The sequence below is a fragment of the Denticeps clupeoides genome, chromosome 1 (genome assembly GCF_900700375.1).
Source record: "Denticeps clupeoides chromosome 1, fDenClu1.1, whole genome shotgun sequence".
Taxonomy (NCBI): Eukaryota; Metazoa; Chordata; class Actinopteri; order Clupeiformes; family Denticipitidae; genus Denticeps; species Denticeps clupeoides.
The window spans coordinates 19,706,392-19,728,815 of record NC_041707.1 but is presented as its reverse complement, the minus strand read 5'-3'; the positions used below and the strand labels follow the sequence as shown (position 1 = coordinate 19,728,815).

Genomic DNA, 22,424 nt, shown 5'->3' with positions numbered 1-22,424 from the left:
TTCTAACATATTGTATAGAATTTTTTTTTTTTTAAATAAATGAAGGCACCACTGGGATTCGAACCCAGGACCTCCTGTTTACTAGACAGGCACTTTAACCAACTAAGCCACGGCGCCAAAGTGAGTGGAAGAGTTTCCACGATTAAGAAATTTCAGAAAAAATTGTCCAAACAAAAGCACCAATGGGGCTCGAACCAAAGATCTCCTGTTTACTAGACAGGCACTTTAACCAACTAAGCCATAGCACCAAAAGCACTGTAAACACTATATACATAGAGTGCTGTATTTGCTTTTAACAACATTGGCTTCACAAGGTCTTACTTGAAAGATTCAGTAATTTTAAGAAAAGTTACTCCAAATGAAGGCACCGCTGGGATTCGAACCCAGGATCTCCTGTTTACTAGACAGGCACCTTAACCAACTAAGCCAGGGCACCAAAAAGGCGGTAATAGTTATATACATATAGAGCTGGTTATAACAGCATTAGCTTCAAAAGGTCTTATTTGAAATAATCAGCAATTTTAAGAAAAGTTACTCCAAATGAAGGCACCGCTGGGATTCGAACCCAGGATCTCCTGTTTACTAGACAGGCACTTTAACCAACTAAGCCACGGCGCCAAAGTCAGTGGAAGGGTTAAGAAATTTTAGAAAAAATTGTCCAAACGCAAGCACCACCGGGGTTCGAACCAAAGCTCTCTTGTTTACTAGACAGGCACTTTAACCAACTAAGCCATAGCACCAAAAGCACTGAAAACACTATATACATAGAGCGCTGTATTTGCTTTTAACAATATTGGCTTCACAAGGTCTTACTTGAAAGATTCAGAAATAATTTTAAGAAAAGTTACTCCAAATGAAGGCACCGCTGGGATTCGAACCCAGGATCTCCTGTTTACTAGACAGGCACTTTAACCAACTAAGCCACGGCGCCAAAGATAGTGGAAATATTTTCTTATTTCCTCATGGAGAGCTTTGCATGCTCACTCTACCCTGGAAGGGGGTCCCTTTTTAAACAACTAAGGTACAGTACTGAAACAACTGCAAGATTTATCTTTCTTTTCTTGCTTATAACAGTATTAGCTTCATAAGGTCATGTTTGAAAGGTTCAGCAATTTTAAGAAAAATTTGTCCAAACGCAGGCACCACTGGGATTCCAACCCAGGATCTTATGTTTAATACACTGGTGCTTTAACCAAACAATCCAAGCCAAAAAATGCTCAATTGCTTGTATATTATTTGGTCGGTGGAAAGCTGTTGGTTTTCTATGGAGTTCAAGGCCTATTGCAATTCTAACATATTGTATAGAATTTTTTTTTTTTTAAATAAATGAAGGCACCACTGGGATTCGAACCCAGGACCTCCTGTTTACTAGACAGGCACTTTAACCAACTAAGCCATAGCACCAAAAGCACTGTAAACACTATATACATAGAGCGCTGTATTTGCTTTTAACAACATTGGCTTCACAAGGTCTTACTTGAAAGATTCAGTAATTTTAAGAAAAGTTACTCCAAATTAAGGCACCGCTGGGATTCGAACCCAGGATCTCCTGTTTACTAGACAGGCACCTTAACCAACTAAGCCAGGGCACCAAAAAGGCGGTAATAGTTATATACATATAGAGCTGGTTATAACAGCATTAGCTTCAAAAGGTCTTATTTGAAATAATCAGCAATTTTAAGAAAAGTTACTCCAAATGAAGGCACCGCTGGGATTCGAACCCAGGATCTCCTGTTTACTAGACAGGCACTTTAACCAACTAAGCCACGGCGCCAAAGTCAGTGGAATGGTTTCCACGATTAAGAAATTTTAGAAAAAATTGTCCAAACGCAAGCACCACCGGGGTTCGAACCAAAGCTCTCTTGTTTACTAGACAGGCACTTTAACCAACTAAGCCATAGCACCAAAAGCACTGTAAACACTATATACATAGAGCGCTGTATTTGCTTTTAACAATATTGGCTTCACAAGGTCTTACTTGAAAGATTCAGTAATTTTAAGAAAAGTTACTCCAAATGAAGGCACCGCTGGGATTCGAACCCAGGATCTCCTGTTTACTAGACAGGCACTTTAACCAACTAAGCCACGGCACCAAAGACAGTAGAGTTGTTTTCTTATTTCATCTTGGAGACCTTTGCATGCTCACTCTACCCTGGAAGGGGGTCCCTTTTTAAACAACTAAGGTACAGTACTGAAACAACTGCAAGATTTATCTTTCTTTTCTTTTCTTGCTTTTAACAGTATTAGCTTCACAAGGTCATATTTGAAAGGTTCAGCAATTTAAAAAAAAATTTGTCCAAACACAGGCACCACTGGGATTCCAACCCAGGATCTTGTGTTTAATACACTGGTGCTTTAACTAAACAATCCAAGCCAAAAAATGCTCAATTGCTTGTATATTATTTGGTCGGTGGAAAGCTGTTGGTTTTCTATGGAGTTCAAGGCCTATTGCAATTCTAACATATTGTATAGAATTTTTTTTTTTAAATAAATGAAGGCACCACTGGGATTCGAACCCAGGACCTCCTGTTTACTAGACAGGCACTTTAACCAACTAAGCCACGGCGCCAAAGTGAGTGGAAGAGTTTCCACGATTAAGAAATTTCAGAAAAAATTGTCCAAACGCAAGCACAACCGGGGTTCGAACCAAAGCTCTCTTGTTTACTAGACAGGCACTTTAACCAACTAAGCCATAGCACCAAAAGCACTGTAAACACTATATACATAGAGCGCTGTATTTGCTTTTAACAATATTGGCTTCACAAGGTCTTACTTGAAAGATTCAGTAATTTTAAGAAAAGTTACTCCAAATGAAGGCACCGCTGGGATTCGAACCCAGGATCTCCTGTTTACTAGACAGGCACTTTAACCAACTAAGCCACGGCGCCAAAGACAGTGGAAATGTTTTCTTATTTCATCATGGAGAGCTTTGCATGCTCACTCTACCCTGGAAGGGGGTCCCTTTTTAAACAACTAAGGTACAGTACTGAAACAACTGCAAGATTTATCTTTCTTTTCTTGCTTATAACAGTATTAGCTTCACAAGGTCATGTTTGAAAGGTTCAGCAATTTTAAGAAAAATTTGTCCAAACGCAGGCACCACTGGGATTCCAACCCAGGATCTTATGTTTAATACACTGGTGCTTTAACCAAACAATCCAAGCCAAAAAATGCTCAATTGCTTGTATATTATTTGGTCGGTGGAAAGCTGTTGGTTTTCTATGGAGTTCAAGGCCTATTGCAATTCTAACATATTGTATAGAATTTTTTTTTTTAAATAAATGAAGGAACCACTGGGATTCGAACCCAGGACCTCCTGTTTACTAGACAGGCACTTTAACCAACTAAGCCATAGCACCAAAAGCACTGTAAACACTATATACATAGAGCGCTGTATTTGCTTTTAACAACATTGGCTTCACAAGGTCTTACTTGAAAGATTCAGTAATTTTAAGAAAAGTTACTCCAAATTAAGGCACCGCTGGGATTCGAACCCAGGATCTCCTGTTTACTAGACAGGCACCTTAACCAACTAAGCCAGGGCACCAAAAAGGCGGTAATAGTTATATACATATAGAGCTGGTTATAACAGCATTAGCTTCAAAAGGTCTTATTTGAAATAATCAGCAATTTTAAGAAAAGTTACTCCAAATGAAGGCACCGCTGGGATTCGAACCCAGGATCTCCTGTTTACTAGACAGGCACTTTAACCAACTAAGCCACGGCGCCAAAGTCAGTGGAATGGTTTCCACGATTAAGAAATTTTAGAAAAAATTGTCCAAACGCAAGCACCACCGGGGTTCGAACCAAAGCTCTCTTGTTTACTAGACAGGCACTTTAACCAACTAAGCCATAGCACCAAAAGCACTGTAAACACTATATACATAGAGCGCTGTATTTGCTTTTAACAATATTGGCTTCACAAGGTCTTACTTGAAAGATTCAGTAATTTTAAGAAAAGTTACTCCAAATGAAGGCATCGCTGGGATTCGAACCCAGGATCTCCAGTTTACTAGACAGGCACTTTAACCAACTAAGCCACGGCACCAAAGACAGTAGAGTTGTTTTCTTATTTCATCTTGGAGACCTTTGCATGCTCACTCTACCCTGGAAGGGGGTCCCTTTTTAAACAACTAAGGTACAGTACTGAAACAACTGCAAGATTTATCTTTCTTTTCTTTTCTTGCTTTTAACAGTATTAGCTTCACAAGGTCATATTTGAAAGGTTCAGCAATTTAAAAAAAATTTGTCCAAACACAGGCACCACTGGGATTCCAACCCAGGATCTTGTGTTTAATACACTGGTGCTTTAACTAAACAATCCAAGCCAAAAAATGCTCAATTGCTTGTATATTATTTGGTCGGTGGAAAGCTGTTGGTTTTCTATGGAGTTCAAGGCCTATTGCAATTCTAACATATTGTATAGAATTTTTTTTTTTTAAATAAATGAAGGCACCACTGGGATTCGAACCCAGGACCTCCTGTTTACTAGACAGGCACTTTAACCAACTAAGCCACGGCGCCAAAGTGAGTGGAAGAGTTTCCACGATTAAGAAATTTCAGAAAAAATTGTCCAAACAAAAGCACCAATGGGGCTCGAACTAAAGATCTCCTGTTTACTAGACAGGCACTTTAACCAACTAAGCCATAGCACCAAAAGCACTGTAAACACTATATACATAGAGTGCTGTATTTGCTTTTAACAACATTGGCTTCACAAGGTCTTACTTGAAAGATTCAGTAATTTTAAGAAAAGTTACTCCAAATGAAGGCACCGCTGGGATTCGAACCCAGAATCTCACGTTTACTAGACAGGCACCTTAACCAACTAAGCCAGGGCACCAAAAAGGCGGTAATAGTTATATACATATAGAGCTGGTTATAACAGCATTAGCTTCAAAAGTCCTTATTTGAAATAATCAGCAATTTTAAGAAAAGGTACTCCAAATGAAGGCACCGCTGGGATTCGAACCCAGGATCTCCTGTTTACTAGACAGGCACTTTAACCAACTAAGCCACGGCGCCAAAGTCAGTGGAAGGGTTAAGAAATTTTAGAAAAAATTGTCCAAACGCAAGCACCACCGGGGTTCGAACCAAAGCTCTCTTGTTTACTAGACAGGCACTTTAACCAACTAAGCCATAGCACCAAAAGCACTGTAAACACTATATACATAGAGCGCTGTATTTGCTTTTAACAATATTGGCTTCACAAGGTCTTACTTGAAAGATTCAGAAATAATTTTAAGAAAAGTTACTCCAAATGAAGGCACCGCTGGGATTCGAACCCAGGATCTCCTGTTTACTAGACAGGCACTTTAACCAACTAAGCCACGGCGCCAAAGATAGTGGAAATATTTTCTTATTTCCTCATGGAGAGCTTTGCATGCTCACTCTACCCTGGAAGGGGGTCCCTTTTTAAACAACTAAGGTACAGTACTGAAACAACTGCAAGATTTATCTTTCTTTTCTTTTCTTGCTTATAACAATATTAGCTTCACAAGGTCATATTTGAAAGGTTCAGCAATTTTAAGAAAAATTTGTCCAAACGCAGGCACCACTGGGATTCCAACCCAGGATCTTGTGTTTAATACACTGGTGCTTTAACTAAACAATCCAAGCCAAAAAATGCTCAATTGCTTGTATATTATTTGGTCGGTGGAAAGCTGTTGGTTTTCTATGGAGTTCAAGGCCTATTGCAATTCTAACATAATGTATAGAATTTTTTTTTTTTTTAAATAAATGAAGGCACCACTGGGATTTGAACCCAGGATCTCCTGTTTACTAGACAGGCACTTTAACCAACTAAGCCATGGCGCCAAAGTTAGTGAAGGTGTTACCTTAATTCCTCAAAGAGAGCTGTGCATGCTCACTCTACCCTGGAAGTGGGTCCCTCTCTGTAGCACTCCTTCCCAATGTTTGTTCCTTTCTTTTTTCTCTCTCTCCTATAGTTTTTTTGTGTCTGGAGTTTTTCTTTGTGTGCAGTAGGGTCAAGTGTGCGGGCTGTCAACTAAAGGTCCTGTCAAACCCCATTGAGACATACTGTATGTAATTTTGTGCTATGTAATAAGAAAATGTTGCTTTTGTTTTGGTTATAATAGTATAAGGTTCACATTGTTTCTTTGAAAGATTCAGCAATTTCAAGAAAACTTACTCAAAATGAAGGCAGCAATAAAATTCAAACCCAGTATCTCCTGTTTACTAGACAGGCACCTTAACCAACTAAGCCAGGGCACCAAAAAGGCGGTAATAGTTATATACATATAGAGCTGGTTATAACAGCATTAGCTTCAAATCCCAGCGGATTATTTGAAATAATCAGCAATTTTAAGAAAAGTTACTCCAAATGAAAGCACCGCTGGGATTCGAACCCAGGATCTCCTGTTTACTAGACAGGCACTTTAACCAACTAACCCACGGCGCCAAAGTGAGTGGAAGGGTTTCCACGATTAAGAGATTTTAGAAAAAATTGTCCAAACGCAAGCACCACCGGGGTTCGAACCAAAGCTCTCTTGTTTACTAGACAGGCACTTTAACCAACTAAGCCATAGCACCAAAAGCACTGTAAACACTATATACATAGAGCGCTGTATTTGCTTTTAACAATATTGGCTTCACAAGGTCTTACTTGAAAGATTCAGTAATTTTAAGAAAAGTTACTCCGAATGAAGGCACCGCTGGGATTCGAACCCAGGATCTCCTGTTTACTAGACAGGCACTTTAACCAACTAAGCCACGGCGCCAAAGACAGTGGAAATGTTTTCTTATTTCATCATGGAGAGCTTTGCATGCTCACTCTACCCTGGAAGGGGGTCCCTTTTTAAACAACTAAGGTACAGTACTGAAACAACTGCAAGATTTATCTTTCTTTTCTTGCTTATAACAGTATTAGCTTCACAAGGTCATATTTGAAAGGTTCAGCAATTTTAAGAAAAATTTGTCCAAACGCAGGCACCACTGGGATTCCAACCCAGGATCTTATGTTTAATACACTGGTGCTTTAACCAAACAATCCAAGCCAAAAAATGCTCAATTGCTTGTATATTATTTGGTCGGTGGAAAGCTGTTGGTTTTCTATGGAGTTCAAGGCCTATTGCAATTCTAACATATTGTATAGAATTTTTTTTTTTTAAATAAATGAAGGCACCACTGGGATTCGAACCCAGGATCTCCTGTTTACTAGACAGGCACTTTAACCAACTAAGCCATGGCGCCAAAGTTAGTGAAGGTGCTACCTTAATTCCTCAAAGAGAGCTGTGCATGCTCACTCTACCCTGGAAGTGGGTCCCTCTCTGTAGCACTCCTTCCCAATGTTTGTTCCTTTCTTTTTTCTCTCTCTCCTATAGTTTTTTTGTGTCTGGAGTTTTTCTTTGTGTGCAGTAGGGTCAAGTGTGCGGGCTGTCAACTAAAGGTCCTGTCAAACCCCATTGAGACATACTGTATGTAATTTTGTGCTATGTAATAAGTAAATGTTGCTTTTGTTTTGGTTATAATAGTATAAGGTTCACATTGTTTCTTTGAAAGATTCAGCAATTTCAAGAAAACTTACTCAAAATGAAGGCAGCACTAAAATTCAAACCCAGTATCTCCTGTTTACTAGACAGGCACCTTAACCAACTAAGCCAGGGCACCAAAAAGGCGGTAATAGTTATATACATATAGAGCTGGTTATAACAGCATTAGCTTCAAATCCCAGCGGATTATTTGAAATAATCAGCAATTTTAAGAAAAGTTACTCCAAATGAAAGCACCGCTGGGATTCGAACCCAGGATCTCCTGTTTACTAGACAGGCACTTTAACCAACTAACCCACGGCGCCAAAGTCAGTGGAAGGGTTTCCACGATTAAGAAATTTTAGAAAAAATTGTCCAAACGCAAGCACCACCGGGGTTCGAACCAAAGCTCTCTTGTTTACTAGACAGGCACTTTAACCAACTAAGCCATAGCACCAAAAGCACTGTAAACACTATATACATAGAGCGCTGTATTTGCTTTTAACAATATTGGCTTCACAAGGTCTTACTTGAAAGATTCAGTAATTTTAAGAAAAGTTACTCCAAATGAAGGCACCGCTGGGATTCGAACCCAGGATCTCCTGTTTACTAGACAGGAACTTTAACCAACTAAGCCACGGCGCCAAAGACAGTGGAAATGTTTTCTTATTTCCTCATGGAGAGCTTTGCATGCTTACTCTACCCTGGAAGGGGGTCCCTTTTTAAACAACTAAGGTACAGTACTGAAACAACTGCAAGATTTATCTTTCTTTTCTTTTTTCTTGCTTATAACAGTATTAGCTTCACAAGGTCATATTTGAAAGGTTCAGCAATTTTAAGAAAAATTTGTCCAAACGCAGGCACCACTGGGATTCCAACCCAGGATCTTATGTTTAATACACTGGTGCTTTAACCAAACAATCCAAGCCAAAAAATGCTCAATTGCTTGTATATTATTTGGTCGGTGGAAAGCTGTTGGTTTTCTATGGAGTTCTAGGCCTATTGCAATTCTAACATATTGTATAGAACTTTTTTTTTTTAAATAAATGAAGGCACCACTGGGATTCGAACCCAGGATCTCCTGTTTACTAGACAGGCACTTTAACCAACTAAGCCATGGCGCCAAAGTTAGTGAAGGTGTTACCTTAATTCCTCAAAGAGAGCTGTGCATGCTCACTCTACCCTGGAAGTGGGTCCCTCTCTGTAGCACTCCTTCCCAATGTTTGTTCCTTTCTTTTTTCTCTCTCTCCTATAGTTTTTTTGTGTCTGGAGTTTTTCTTTGTGTGCAGTAGGGTCAAGTGTGCGGGCTGTCAACTAAAGGTCCTGTCAAACCCCATTGAGACATACTGTATGTAATTTTGTGCTATGTAATAAGTAAATGTTGCTTTTGTTTTGGTTATAATAGTATAAGGTTCACATTGTTTCTTTGAAAGATTCAGCAATTTCAAGAAAACTTACTCAAAATGAAGGCAGCACTAAAATTCAAACCCAGTATCTCCTGTTTACTAGACAGGCACCTTAACCAACTAAGCCAGGGCACCAAAAAGGCGGTAATAGTTATATACATATAGAGCTGGTTATAACAGCATTAGCTTCAAATCCCAGCGGATTATTTGAAATAATCAGCAATTTTAAGAAAAGTTACTCCAAATGAAAGCACCGCTGGGATTCGAACCCAGGATCTCCTGTTTACTAGACAGGTACTTTAACCAACTAACCCACGGCGCCAAAGTGAGTGGAAGGGTTTCCACGATTAAGAGATTTTAGAAAAAATTGTCCAAACGCAAGCACCACCGGGGTTCGAACCAAAGCTCTCTTGTTTACTAGACAGGCACTTTAACCAACTAAGCCATAGCACCAAAAGCACTGTAAACACTATATACATAGAGCGCTGTATTTGCTTTTAACAATATTGGCTTCACAAGGTCTTACTTGAAAGATTCAGTAATTTTAAGAAAAGTTACTCCAAATGAAGGCACCGCTGGGATTCGAACCCAGGATCTCCTGTTTACTAGACAGGCACTTTAACCAACTAAGCCACGGCGCCAAAGACAGTGGAAATGTTTTCTTATTTCATCATGGAGAGCTTTGCATGCTCACTCTACCCTGGAAGGGGGTCCCTTTTTAAACAACTAAGGTACAGTACTGAAACAACTGCAAGATTTATCTTTCTTTTCTTGCTTATAACAGTATTAGCTTCACAAGGTCATGTTTGAAAGGTTCAGCAATTTTAAGAAAAATTTGTCCAAACGCAGGCACCACTGGGATTCCAACCCAGGATCTTGTGTTTAATACACTGGTGCTTTAACTAAACAATCCAAGCCAAAAAATGCTCAATTGCTTGTATATTATTTGGTCAGTGGAAAGCTGTTGGTTTTCTATGGAGTTCAAGGCCTATTGCAATTCTAACATATTGTATAGAATTTTTTTTTTTTTAAATAAATGAAGGCACCACTGGGATTCGAACCCAGGATCTCCTGTTTACTAGACAGGCACTTTAACCAACTAAGCCATGGCGCCAAAGTTAGTGAAGGTGTTACCATAATTCCTCAAAGAGAGCTGTGCATGCTCACTCTACCCTGGAAGTGGGTCCCTCTCTGTAGCACTCCTTCCCAATGTTTGTTCCTTTCTTTTTTCTCTCTCTCCTATAGTTTTTTTGTGTCTGGAGTTTTTCTTTGTGTGCAGTAGGGTCAAGTGTGCGGGCTGTCAACTAAAGGTCCTGTCAAACCCCATTGAGACATACTGTATGTAATTTTGTGCTATGTAATAAGTAAATGTTGCTTTTGTTTTGGTTATAATAGTATAAGGTTCACATTGTTTCTTTGAAAGATTCAGCAATTTCAAGAAAACTTACTCAAAATGAAGGCAGCACTAAAATTCAAACCCAGTATCTCCTGTTTACTAGACAGGCACCTTAACCAACTAAGCCAGGGCACCAAAAAGGCGGTAATAGTTATATACATATAAAGCTGGTTATAACAGCATTAGCTTCAAATCCCAGCGGATTATTTGAAATAATCAGCAATTTTAAGAAAAGTTACTCCAAATGAAGGCACCGCTGGGATTCGAACCCAGGATCTCCTGTTTACTAGACAGGCACTTTAACCAACTAAGCCACGGCGCCAAAGTCAGTGGAAGGGTTTCCACGATTAAGAAATTTTAGAAAAAATTGTCCAAACGCAAGCACCACCGGGGTTCGAACCAAAGCTCTCTTGTTTACTAGACAGGCACTTTAACCAACTAAGCCATAGCACCAAAAGCACTGTAAACACTATATACATAGAGCGCTGTATTTGCTTTTAACAATATTGGCTTCACAAGGTCTTACTTGAAAGATTCAGTAATTTTAAGAAAAGTTACTCCAAATGAAGGCACCGCTGGGATTCGAACCCAGGATCTCCTGTTTACTAGACAGGCACTTTAACCAACTAAGCCACGGCACCAAAGACAGTGGAAATGTTTTCTTATTTCCTCATGGAGAGCTTTGCATGCTCACTCTACCCTGGAAGGGGGTCCCTTTTTAAACAACTAAGGTACAGTACTGAAACAACTGCAAGATTTATCTTTCTTTTCTTTTTCTTGCTTATAACAGTATTAGCTTCACAAGGTCATATTTGAAAGGTTCAGCAATTTTAAGAAAAATTTGTCCAAACGCAGGCACCACTGGGATTCCAACCCAGGATCTTATGTTTAATACACTGGTGCTTTAACCAAACAATCCAAGCCAAAAAATGCTCAATTGCTTGTATATTATTTGGTCGGTGGAAAGCTGTTGGTTTTCTATGGAGTTCAAGGCCTATTGCAATTCTAACATATTGTATAGAATTTTTTTTTTTTAAATAAATGAAGGCACCACTGGGATTCGAACCCAGGACCTCCTGTTTACTAGACAGGCACTTTAACCAACTAAACCATAGCACCAAAAGCACTGTAAACACTATATACATAGAGCGCTGTATTTGCTTTTAACAACATTGGCTTCACGAGGTCTTACTTGAAAGATTCAGTAATTTTAAGAAAAGTTACTCCAAATTAAGGCACCGCTGGGATTCGAACCCAGGATCTCCTGTTTACTAGACAGGCACCTTAACCAACTAAGCCAGGGCACCAAAAAGGCGGTAATAGTTATATACATATAGAGCTGGTTATAACAGCATTAGCTTCAAAAGGTCTTATTTGAAATAATCAGCAATTTTAAGAAAAGTTACTCCAAATGAAGGCACCGCTGGGATTCGAACCCAGGATCTCCTGTTTACTAGACAGGCACTTTAACCAACTAAGCCACGGCGCCAAAGTCAGTGGAAGGGTTTCCACGATTAAGAAATTTTAGAAAAAATTGTCCAAACGCAAGCATCACCGGGGTTCGAACCAAAGCTCTCTTGTTTACTAGACAGGCACTTTAACCAACTAAGCCATAGCACCAAAAGCACTGTAAACACTATATACATAGAGCGCTGTATTTGCTTTTAACAATATTGGCTTCACAAGGTCTTACTTGAAAGATTCAGTAATTTTAAGAAAAGTTACTCCGAATGAAGGCACCGCTGGGATTCAAACCCAGGATCTCCAGTTTACTAGACAGGCACTTTAACCAACTAAGCCACGGCACCAAAGACAGTAGAGTAGTTTTCTTATTTCATCTTGGAGACCTTTGCATGCTCACTCTACCCTGGAAGGGGGTCCCTTTTTAAACAACTAAGGTACAGTACTGAAACAACTGCAAGATTTATCTTTCTTTTCTTTTCTTGCTTTTAACAGTATTAGCTTCACAAGGTCATATTTGAAAGGTTCAGCAATTTAAAAAAAAATTTGTCCAAACACAGGCACCACTGGGTTTCCAACCCAGGATTTTGTGTTTAATACACTGGTGCTTTAACTAAACAATCCAAGCCAAAAAATGCTCAATTGTTTGTATATTATTTGGTCGGTGGAAAGCTGTTGGTTTTCTATGGAGTTCAAGGCCTATTGCAATTCTAACATATTGTATAGAATTTTTTTTTTTTAAATAAATGAAGGCACCACTGGGATTCGAACCCAGGACCTCCTGTTTACTAGACAGGCACTTTAACCAACTAAGCCACGGCGCCAAAGTGAGTGGAAGAGTTTCCACGATTAAGAAATTTCAGAAAAAATTGTCCAAACAAAAGCACCAATGGGGCTCGAACCAAAGATCTCCTGTTTACTAGACAGGCACTTTAACCAACTAAGCCATAGCACCAAAAGCACTGTAAACACTATATACATAGAGTGCTGTATTTGCTTTTAACAACATTGGCTTCACAAGGTCTTACTTGAAAGATTCAGTAATTTTAAGAAAAGTTACTCCAAATGAAGGCACCGCTGGGATTCGAACCCAGGATCTCCTGTTTACTAGACAGGCACCTTAACCAACTAAGCCAGGGCACCAAAAAGGCGGTAATAGTTATATACATATAGAGCTGGTTATAACAGCATTAGCTTCAAAAGGTCTTATTTGAAATAATCAGCAATTTTAAGAAAAGTTACTCCAAATGAAGGCACCGCTGGGATTCGAACCCAGGATCTCCTGTTTACTAGACAGGCACTTTAACCAACTAAGCCACGGCGCCAAAGTCAGTGGAAGGGTTAAGAAATTTTAGAAAAAATTGTCCAAACGCAAGCACCACCGGGGTTCGAACCAAAGCTCTCTTGTTTACTAGACAGGCACTTTAACCAACTAAGCCATAGCACCAAAAGCACTGAAAACACTATATACATAGAGCGCTGTATTTGCTTTTAACAATATTGGCTTCACAAGGTCTTACTTGAAAGATTCAGAATAATTTTAAGAAAAGTTACTCCAAATGAAGGCACCGCTGGGATTCGAACCCAGGATCTCCTGTTTACTAGACAGGCACTTTAACCAACTAAGCCACGGCGCCAAAGATAGTGGAAATATTTTCTTATTTCCTCATGGAGAGCTTTGCATGCTCACTCTACCCTGGAAGGGGGTCCCTTTTTAAACAACTAAGGTACAGTACTGAAACAACTGCAAGATTTATCTTTCTTTTCTTTTTCTTGCTTATAACAGTATTAGCTTCACAAGGTCATATTTGAAAGGTTCAGCAATTTTAAGAAAAATTTGTCCAAACGCAGGCACCACTGGGATTCCAACCCAGGATCTTATGTTTAATACACTGGTGCTTTAACCAAACAATCCAAGCCAAAAAATGCTCAATTGCTTGTATATTATTTGGTCGGTGGAAAGCTGTTGGTTTTCTATGGAGTTCAAGGCCTATTGCAATTCTAACATAATTGTATAGAATTTTTTTTTTTTAAATAAATGAAGGCACCACTGGGATTCGAACCCAGGATCTCCTGTTTACTAGACAGGCACTTTAACCAACTAAGCCATGGCGCCAAAGTTAGTGAAGGTGTTACCTTAATTCCTCAAAGAGAGCTGTGCATGCTCACTCTACCCTGGAAGTGGGTCCCTCTCTGTAGCACTCCTTCCCAATGTTTGTTCCTTTCTTTTTTCTCTCTCTCCTATAGTTTTTTTGTGTCTGGAGTTTTTCTTTGTGTGCAGTAGGGTCAAGTGTGCGGGCTGTCAACTAAAGGTCCTGTCAAACCCCATTGAGACATACTGTATGTAATTTTGTGCTATGTAATAAGTAAATGTTGCTTTTGTTTTGGTTATAATAGTATAAGGTTCACATTGTTTCTTTGAAAGATTCAGCAATTTCAAGAAAACTTACTCAAAATGAAGGCAGCACTAAAATTCAAACCCAGTATCTCCTGTTTACTAGACAGGCACCTTAACCAACTAAGCCAGGGCACCAAAAAGGCGGTAATAGTTATATACATATAGAGCTGGTTATAACAGCATTAGCTTCAAATCCCAGCGGATTATTTGAAATAATCAGCAATTTTAAGAAAAGTTACTCCAAATGAAAGCACCGCTGGGATTCGAACCCAGGATCTCCTGTTTACTAGACAGGCACTTTAACCAACTAACCCACGGCGCCAAAGTGAGTGGAAGGGTTTCCACGATTAAGAGATTTTAGAAAAAATTGTCCAAACGCAAGCACCACCGGGGTTCGAACCAAAGCTCTCTTGTTTACTAGACAGGCACTTTAACCAACTAAGCCATAGCACCAAAAGCACTGTAAACACTATATACATAGAGCGCTGTATTTGCTTTTAACAATATTGGCTTCACAAGGTCTTACTTGAAAGATTCAGTAATTTTAAGAAAAGTTACTCCGAATGAAGGCACCGCTAGGATTCGAACCCTAGGATCTCCTGTTTACTAGACAGGCACTTTAACCAACTAAGCCACGGCGCCAAAGACAGTGGAAATGTTTTCTTATTTCATCATGGAGAGCTTTGCATGCTCACTCTACCCTGGAAGGGGGTCCCTTTTTAAACAACTAAGGTACAGTACTGAAACAACTGCAAGATTTATCTTTCTTTTCTTGCTTATAACAGTATTAGCTTCACAAGGTCATAGTTTGAAAGGTTCAGCAATTTTAAGAAAAATTTGTCCAAACGCAGGCACCACTGGGATTCCAACCCAGGATCTTGTGTTTAATACACTGGTGCTTTAACTAAACAATCCAAGCCAAAAATGCTCAATTGCTTGTATATTATTTGGTCGGTGGAAAGCTGTTGGTTTTCTATGGAGTTCAAGGCCTATTGCAATTCTAACATATTGTATAGAATTTTTTTTTTTTAAATAAATGAAGGCACCACTGGGATTCGAACCCAGGATCTCCTGTTTACTAGACAGGCACTTTAACCAACTAAGCCATGGCGCCAAAGTTAGTGAAGGTGTTACCATAATTCCTCAAAGAGAGCTGTGCATGCTCACTCTACCCTGGAAGTGGGTCCCTCTCTGTAGCACTCCTTCCCAATGTTTGTTCCTTTCTTTTTTCTCTCTCTCCTATAGTTTTTTTGTGTCTGGAGTTTTTCTTTGTGTGCAGTAGGGTCAAGTGTGCGGGCTGTCAACTAAAGGTCCTGTCAAACCCCATTGAGACATACTGTATGTAATTTTGTGCTATGTAATAAGTAAATGTTGCTTTTGTTTTGGTTATAATAGTATAAGGTTCACATTGTTTCTTTGAAAGATTCAGCAATTTCAAGAAAACTTACTCAAAATGAAGGCAGCACTAAAATTCAAACCCAGTATCTCCTGTTTACTAGACAGGCACCTTAACCAACTAAGCCAGGGCACCAAAAAGGCGGTAATAGTTATATACATATAAAGCTGGTTATAACAGCATTAGCTTCAAATCCCAGCGGATTATTTGAAATAATCAGCAATTTTAAGAAAAGTTACTCCAAATGAAGGCACCGCTGGGATTCGAACCCAGGATCTCCTGTTTACTAGACAGGCACTTTAACCAACTAAGCCACGGCGCCAAAGTCAGTGGATGGGTTTCCACGATTAAGAAATTTTAGAAAAAATTGTCCAAACGCAAGCACCACCGGGGTTCGAACCAAAGCTCTCTTGTTTACTAGACAGGCACTTTAACCAACTAAGCCATAGCACCAAAAGCACTGTAAACACTATATACATAGAGCGCTGTATTTGCTTTTAACAATATTGGCTTCACAAGGTCTTACTTGAAAGATTCAGTAATTTTAAGAAAAGTTACTCCAAATGAAGGCACCGCTGGGATTCGAACCCAGGATCTCCTGTTTACTAGACAGGCACTTTAACCAACTAAGCCACGGCACCAAAGACAGTGGAAATGTTTTCTTATTTCCTCATGGAGAGCTTTGCATGCTCACTCTACCCTGGAAGGGGGTCCCTTTTTAAACAACTAAGGTACAGTACTGAAACAACTGCAAGATTTATCTTTCTTTTCTTTTTTCTTGCTTATAACAGTATTAGCTTCACAAGGTCATATTTGAAAGGTTCAGCAATTTTAAGAAAAATTTGTCCAAACGCAGGCACCACTGGGATTCCAACCCAGGATCTTATGTTTAATACACTGGTGCTTTAACCAAACAATCCAAGCCAAAAAATGCTCAATTGCTTGTATATTATTTGGTCGGTGGAAAGCTGTTGGTTTTCTATGGAGTTCAAGGCCTATTGCAATTCTAACATATTGTATAGAATTTTTTTTTTTTAAATAAATGAAGGCACCACTGGGATTCGAACCCAGGACCTCCTGTTTACTAGACAGGCACTTTAACCAACTAAACCATAGCACCAAAAGCACTGTAAACACTATATACATAGAGCGCTGTATTTGCTTTTAACAACATTGGCTTCACGAGGTCTTACTTGAAAGATTCAGTAATTTTAAGAAAAGTTACTCCAAATTAAGGCACCGCTGGGATTCGAACCCAGGATCTCCTGTTTACTAGACAGGCACCTTAACCAACTAAGCCAGGGCACCAAAAAGGCGGTAATAGTTATATACATATAGAGCTGGTTATAACAGCATTAGCTTCAAAAGGTCTTATTTGAAATAATCAGCAATTTTAAGAAAAGTTACTCCAAATGAAGGCACCGCTGGGATTCGAACCCAGGATCTCCTGTTTACTAGACAGGCACTTTAACCAACTAAGCCACGGCGCCAAAGTCAGTGGAAGGGTTTCCACGATTAAGAAATTTTAGAAAAAATTGTCCAAACGCAAGCATCACCGGGGTTCGAACCAAAGCTCTCTTGTTTACTAGACAGGCACTTTAACCAACTAAGCCATAGCACCAAAAGCACTGTAAACACTATATACATAGAGCGCTGTATTTGCTTTTAACAATATTGGCTTCACAAGGTCTTACTTGAAAGATTCAGTAATTTTAAGAAAAGTTACTCCAAATGAAGGCACCGCTGGGATTCGAACCCAGGATCTCCAGTTTACTAGACAGGCACTTTAACCAACTAAGCCACGGCACCAAAGACAGTAGAGTAGTTTTCTTATTTCATCTTGGAGACCTTTGCATGCTCACTCTACCCTGGAAGGGGGTCCCTTTTTAAACAACTAAGGTACAGTACTGAAACAACTGCAAGATTTATCTTTCTTTTCTTTTCTTGCTTTTAACAGTATTAGCTTCACAAGGTCATATTTGAAAGGTTCAGCAATTTAAAAAAAATTTGTCCAAACACAGGCACCACTGGGTTTCCAACCCAGGATTTTGTGTTTAATACACTGGTGCTTTAACTAAACAATCCAAGCCAAAAAATGCTCAATTGTTTGTATATTATTTGGTCGGTGGAAAGCTGTTGGTTTTCTATGGAGTTCAAGGCCTATTGCAATTCTAACATATTGTATAGAATTTTTTTTTTTAAATAAATGAAGGCACCACTGGGATTCGAACCCAGGACCTCCTGTTTACTAGACAGGCACTTTAACCAACTAAGCCACGGCGCCAAAGTGAGTGGAAGAGTTTCCACGATTAAGAAATTTCAGAAAAAATTGTCCAAACAAAAGCACCAATGGGGCTCGAACCAAAGATCTCCTGTTTACTAGACAGGCACTTTAACCAACTAAGCCATAGCACCAAAAGCACTGTAAACACTATATACATAGAGTGCTGTATTTGCTTTTAACAACATTGGCTTCACAAGGTCTTACTTGAAAGATTCAGTAATTTTAAGAAAAGTTACTCCAAATGAAGGCACCGCTGGGATTCGAACCCAGGATCTCCTGTTTACTAGACAGGCACCTTAACCAACTAAGCCAGGGCACCAAAAAGGCGGTAATAGTTATATACATATAGAGCTGGTTATAACAGCATTAGCTTCAAAAGGTCTTATTTGAAATAATCAGCAATTTTAAGAAAAGTTACTCCAAATGAAGGCACCGCTGGGATTCGAACCCAGGATCTCCTGTTTACTAGACAGGCACTTTAACCAACTAAGCCACGGCGCCAAAGTCAGTGGAAGGGTTAAGAAATTTTAGAAAAAATTGTCCAAACGCAAGCACCACCGGGGTTCGAACCAAAGCTCTCTTGTTTACTAGACAGGCACTTTAACCAACTAAGCCATAGCACCAAAAGCACTGAAAACACTATATACATAGAGCGCTGTATTTGCTTTTAACAATATTGGCTTCACAAGGTCTTACTTGAAAGATTCAGAAATAATTTTAAGAAAAGTTACTCCAAATGAAGGCACCGCTGGGATTCGAACCCAGGATCTCCTGTTTACTAGACAGGCACTTTAACCAACTAAGCCACGGCGCCAAAGATAGTGGAAATATTTTCTTATTTCCTCATGGAGAGCTTTGCATGCTCACTCTACCCTGGAAGGGGGTCCCTTTTTAAACAACTAAGGTACAGTACTGAAACAACTGCAAGATTTATCTTTCTTTTCTTTTCTTGCTTATAACAATATTAGCTTCACAAGGTCATATTTGAAAGGTTCAGCAATTTTAAGAAAAATTTGTCCAAACGCAGGCACCACTGGGATTCCAACCCAGGATCTTGTGTTTAATACACTGGTGCTTTAACTAAACAATCCAAGCCAAAAAATGCTCAATTGCTTGTATATTATTTGGTCGGTGGAAAGCTGTTGGTTTTCTATGGAGTTCAAGGCCTATTGCAATTCTAACATAATGTATAGAATTTTTTTTTTTTTAAATAAATGAAGGCACCACTGGGATTTGAACCCAGGATCTCCTGTTTACTAGACAGGCACTTTAACCAACTAAGCCATGGCGCCAAAGTTAGTGAAGGTGTTACCTTAATTCCTCAAAGAGAGCTGTGCATGCTCACTCTACCCTGGAAGTGGGTCCCTCTCTGTAGCACTCCTTCCCAATGTTTGTTCCTTTCTTTTTTCTCTCTCTCCTATAGTTTTTTTGTGTCTGGAGTTTTTCTTTGTGTGCAGTAGGGTCAAGTGTGCGGGCTGTCAACTAAAGGTCCTGTCAAACCCCATTGAGACATACTGTATGTAATTTTGTGCTATGTAATAAGAAAATGTTGCTTTTGTTTTGGTTATAATAGTATAAGGTTCACATTGTTTCTTTGAAAGATTCAGCAATTTCAAGAAAACTTACTCAAAATGAAGGCAGCAATAAAATTCAAACCCAGTATCTCCTGTTTACTAGACAGGCACCTTAACCAACTAAGCCAGGGCACCAAAAAGGCGGTAATAGTTATATACATATAGAGCTGGTTATAACAGCATTAGCTTCAAATCCCAGCGGATTATTTGAAATAATCAGCAATTTTAAGAAAAGTTACTCCAAATGAAAGCACCGCTGGGATTCGAACCCAGGATCTCCTGTTTACTAGACAGGCACTTTAACCAACTAACCCACGGCGCCAAAGTGAGTGGAAGGGTTTCCACGATTAAGAGATTTTAGAAAAAATTGTCCAAACGCAAGCACCACCGGGGTTCGAACCAAAGCTCTCTTGTTTACTAGACAGGCACTTTAACCAACTAAGCCATAGCACCAAAAGCACTGTAAACACTATATACATAGAGCGCTGTATTTGCTTTTAACAATATTGGCTTCACAAGGTCTTACTTGAAAGATTCAGTAATTTTAAGAAAAGTTACTCCGAATGAAGGCACCGCTGGGATTCGAACCTAGGATCTCCTGTTTACTAGACAGGCACTTTAACCAACTAAGCCACGGCGCCAAAGACAGTGGAAATGTTTTCTTATTTCATCATGGAGAGCTTTGCATGCTCACTCTACCCTGGAAGGGGGTCCCTTTTTAAACAACTAAGGTACAGTACTGAAACAACTGCAAGATTTATCTTTCTTTTCTTGCTTATAACAGTATTAGCTTCACAAGGTCATATTTGAAAGGTTCAGCAATTTTAAGAAAAATTTGTCCAAACGCAGGCACCACTGGGATTCCAACCCAGGATCTTATGTTTAATACACTGGTGCTTTAACCAAACAATCCAAGCCAAAAATGCTCAATTGCTTGTATATTATTTGGTCGGTGGAAAGCTGTTGGTTTTCTATGGAGTTCAAGGCCTATTGCAATTCTAACATATTGTATAGAATTTTTTTTTTTAAATAAATGAAGGCACCACTGGGATTCGAACCCAGGATCTCCTGTTTACTAGACAGGCACTTTAACCAACTAAGCCATGGCGCCAAAGTTAGTGAAGGTGCTACCTTAATTCCTCAAAGAGAGCTGTGCATGCTCACTCTACCCTGGAAGTGGGTCCCTCTCTGTAGCACTCCTTCCCAATGTTTGTTCCTTTCTTTTTTCTCTCTCTCCTATAGTTTTTTTGTGTCTGGAGTTTTTCTTTGTGTGCAGTAGGGTCAAGTGTGCGGGCTGTCAACTAAAGGTCCTGTCAAACCCCATTGAGACATACTGTATGTAATTTTGTGCTATGTAATAAGTAAATGTTGCTTTTGTTTTGGTTATAATAGTATAAGGTTCACATTGTTTCTTTGAAAGATTCAGCAATTTCAAGAAAACTTACTCAAAATGAAGGCAGCACTAAAATTCAAACCCAGTATCTCCTGTTTACTAGACAGGCACCTTAACCAACTAAGCCAGGGCACCAAAAAGGCGGTAATAGTTATATACATATAAAGCTGGTTATAACAGCATTAGCTTCAAATCCCAGCGGATTATTTGAAATAATCAGCAATTTTAAGAAAAGTTACTCCAAATGAAGGCACCGCTGGGATTCGAACCCAGGATCTCCTGTTTACTAGACAGGCACCTTAACCAACTAAGCCACGGCGCCAAAGTCAGTGGATGGGTTTCCACGATTAAGAAATTTTAGAAAAAATTGTCCAAACGCAAGCACCACCGGGGTTCGAACCAAAGCTCTCTTGTTTACTAGACAGGCACTTTAACCAACTAAGCCATAGCACCAAAAGCACTGTAAACACTATATACATAGAGCGCTGTATTTGCTTTTAACAATATTGGCTTCACAAGGTCTTACTTGAAAGATTCAGTAATTTTAAGAAAAGTTACTCCAAATGAAGGCACCGCTGGGATTCGAACCCAGGATCTCCTGTTTACTAGACAGGCACTTTAACCAACTAAGCCACGGCACCAAAGACAGTGGAAATGTTTTCTTATTTCCTCATGGAGAGCTTTGCATGCTCACTCTACCCTGGAAGGGGGTCCCTTTTTAAACAACTAAGGTACAGTACTGAAACAACTGCAAGATTTATCTTTCTTTTCTTTTTTCTTGCTTATAACAGTATTAGCTTCACAAGGTCATATTTGAAAGGTTCAGCAATTTTAAGAAAAATTTGTCCAAACGCAGGCACCACTGGGATTCCAACCCAGGATCTTATGTTTAATACACTGGTGCTTTAACCAAACAATCCAAGCCAAAAAATGCTCAATTGCTTGTATATTATTTGGTCGGTGGAAAGCTGTTGGTTTTCTATGGAGTTCAAGGCCTATTGCAATTCTAACATATTGTATAGAATTATTTTTTTTTAAATAAATGAAGGCACCACTGGGATTCGAACCCAGGACCTCCTGTTTACTAGACAGGCACTTTAACCAACTAAGCCATGGCGCCAAAGTTAGTGAAGGTGTTACCTTAATTCCTCAAAGAGAGCTGTGCATGCTCACTCTACCCTGGAAGTGGGTCCCTCTCTGTAGCACTCCTTCCCAATGTTTGTTCCTTTCTTTTTTCTCTCTCTCCTATAGTTTTTTTGTGTCTGGAGTTTTTCTTTGTGTGCAGTAGGGTCAAGTGTGCGGGCTGTCAACTAAAGGTCCTGTCAAACCCCATTGAGACATACTGTATGTAATTTTGTGCTATGTAATAAGTAAATGTTGCTTTTGTTTTGGTTATAATAGTATAAGGTTCACATTGTTTCTTTGAAAGATTCAGCAATTTCAAGAAAACTTACTCAAAATGAAGGCAGCACTAAAATTCAAACCCAGTATCTCCTGTTTACTAGACAGGCACCTTAACCAACTAAGCCAGGGCACCAAAAAGGCGGTAATAGTTATATACATAGAGAGCTGGTTATAACAGCATTAGCTTCAAAAGGTCTTATTTGAAATGATCAGCAATTTTAA

At 39.3% G+C, this 22,424-nt stretch overlaps 24 non-coding genes across 24 annotated transcripts; all 24 read right to left on the bottom strand.

Annotated features, from left to right (window-relative positions):
* Positions 1–544: 544 nt before the first annotated feature.
* trnat-agu (transfer RNA threonine (anticodon AGU)) lies at positions 545–618 on the bottom strand. The gene has a single exon. It is a non-coding gene; the product is annotated as a tRNA-Thr (tRNA).
* A 239-nt stretch (positions 619–857) lies between these two features.
* On the bottom strand, positions 858–931 carry trnat-agu (transfer RNA threonine (anticodon AGU)). Its single transcript has one exon. It is a non-coding gene; the product is annotated as a tRNA-Thr (tRNA).
* Positions 932–1,700: 769 nt separating this feature from the next.
* Positions 1,701–1,774, bottom strand: trnat-agu (transfer RNA threonine (anticodon AGU)). Its single transcript has one exon. It is a non-coding gene; the product is annotated as a tRNA-Thr (tRNA).
* A 1,040-nt stretch (positions 1,775–2,814) lies between these two features.
* Positions 2,815–2,888, bottom strand: trnat-agu (transfer RNA threonine (anticodon AGU)). The gene has a single exon. It is a non-coding gene; the product is annotated as a tRNA-Thr (tRNA).
* A 767-nt stretch (positions 2,889–3,655) lies between these two features.
* Positions 3,656–3,729, bottom strand: trnat-agu (transfer RNA threonine (anticodon AGU)). Its single transcript has one exon. It is a non-coding gene; the product is annotated as a tRNA-Thr (tRNA).
* A 1,222-nt stretch (positions 3,730–4,951) lies between these two features.
* Positions 4,952–5,025, bottom strand: trnat-agu (transfer RNA threonine (anticodon AGU)). Its single transcript has one exon. It is a non-coding gene; the product is annotated as a tRNA-Thr (tRNA).
* Positions 5,026–5,264: 239 nt separating this feature from the next.
* trnat-agu (transfer RNA threonine (anticodon AGU)) lies at positions 5,265–5,338 on the bottom strand. The gene has a single exon. It is a non-coding gene; the product is annotated as a tRNA-Thr (tRNA).
* A 1,328-nt stretch (positions 5,339–6,666) lies between these two features.
* On the bottom strand, positions 6,667–6,740 carry trnat-agu (transfer RNA threonine (anticodon AGU)). The gene has a single exon. It is a non-coding gene; the product is annotated as a tRNA-Thr (tRNA).
* Positions 6,741–7,138: 398 nt separating this feature from the next.
* trnat-agu (transfer RNA threonine (anticodon AGU)) lies at positions 7,139–7,212 on the bottom strand. The gene has a single exon. It is a non-coding gene; the product is annotated as a tRNA-Thr (tRNA).
* A 1,328-nt stretch (positions 7,213–8,540) lies between these two features.
* trnat-agu (transfer RNA threonine (anticodon AGU)) lies at positions 8,541–8,614 on the bottom strand. The gene has a single exon. It is a non-coding gene; the product is annotated as a tRNA-Thr (tRNA).
* An 849-nt stretch (positions 8,615–9,463) lies between these two features.
* On the bottom strand, positions 9,464–9,537 carry trnat-agu (transfer RNA threonine (anticodon AGU)). The gene has a single exon. It is a non-coding gene; the product is annotated as a tRNA-Thr (tRNA).
* A 399-nt stretch (positions 9,538–9,936) lies between these two features.
* On the bottom strand, positions 9,937–10,010 carry trnat-agu (transfer RNA threonine (anticodon AGU)). Its single transcript has one exon. It is a non-coding gene; the product is annotated as a tRNA-Thr (tRNA).
* A 530-nt stretch (positions 10,011–10,540) lies between these two features.
* trnat-agu (transfer RNA threonine (anticodon AGU)) lies at positions 10,541–10,614 on the bottom strand. The gene has a single exon. It is a non-coding gene; the product is annotated as a tRNA-Thr (tRNA).
* A 1,093-nt stretch (positions 10,615–11,707) lies between these two features.
* On the bottom strand, positions 11,708–11,781 carry trnat-agu (transfer RNA threonine (anticodon AGU)). The gene has a single exon. It is a non-coding gene; the product is annotated as a tRNA-Thr (tRNA).
* A 1,223-nt stretch (positions 11,782–13,004) lies between these two features.
* Positions 13,005–13,078, bottom strand: trnat-agu (transfer RNA threonine (anticodon AGU)). The gene has a single exon. It is a non-coding gene; the product is annotated as a tRNA-Thr (tRNA).
* Positions 13,079–13,316: 238 nt separating this feature from the next.
* On the bottom strand, positions 13,317–13,390 carry trnat-agu (transfer RNA threonine (anticodon AGU)). Its single transcript has one exon. It is a non-coding gene; the product is annotated as a tRNA-Thr (tRNA).
* Positions 13,391–13,795: 405 nt separating this feature from the next.
* On the bottom strand, positions 13,796–13,869 carry trnat-agu (transfer RNA threonine (anticodon AGU)). The gene has a single exon. It is a non-coding gene; the product is annotated as a tRNA-Thr (tRNA).
* Positions 13,870–15,191: 1,322 nt separating this feature from the next.
* trnat-agu (transfer RNA threonine (anticodon AGU)) lies at positions 15,192–15,265 on the bottom strand. Its single transcript has one exon. It is a non-coding gene; the product is annotated as a tRNA-Thr (tRNA).
* A 530-nt stretch (positions 15,266–15,795) lies between these two features.
* trnat-agu (transfer RNA threonine (anticodon AGU)) lies at positions 15,796–15,869 on the bottom strand. Its single transcript has one exon. It is a non-coding gene; the product is annotated as a tRNA-Thr (tRNA).
* A 1,094-nt stretch (positions 15,870–16,963) lies between these two features.
* Positions 16,964–17,037, bottom strand: trnat-agu (transfer RNA threonine (anticodon AGU)). The gene has a single exon. It is a non-coding gene; the product is annotated as a tRNA-Thr (tRNA).
* Positions 17,038–18,258: 1,221 nt separating this feature from the next.
* trnat-agu (transfer RNA threonine (anticodon AGU)) lies at positions 18,259–18,332 on the bottom strand. The gene has a single exon. It is a non-coding gene; the product is annotated as a tRNA-Thr (tRNA).
* Positions 18,333–18,571: 239 nt separating this feature from the next.
* trnat-agu (transfer RNA threonine (anticodon AGU)) lies at positions 18,572–18,645 on the bottom strand. The gene has a single exon. It is a non-coding gene; the product is annotated as a tRNA-Thr (tRNA).
* Positions 18,646–20,442: 1,797 nt separating this feature from the next.
* Positions 20,443–20,516, bottom strand: trnat-agu (transfer RNA threonine (anticodon AGU)). Its single transcript has one exon. It is a non-coding gene; the product is annotated as a tRNA-Thr (tRNA).
* Positions 20,517–21,844: 1,328 nt separating this feature from the next.
* Positions 21,845–21,918, bottom strand: trnat-agu (transfer RNA threonine (anticodon AGU)). Its single transcript has one exon. It is a non-coding gene; the product is annotated as a tRNA-Thr (tRNA).
* Positions 21,919–22,424: the final 506 nt, after the last annotated feature.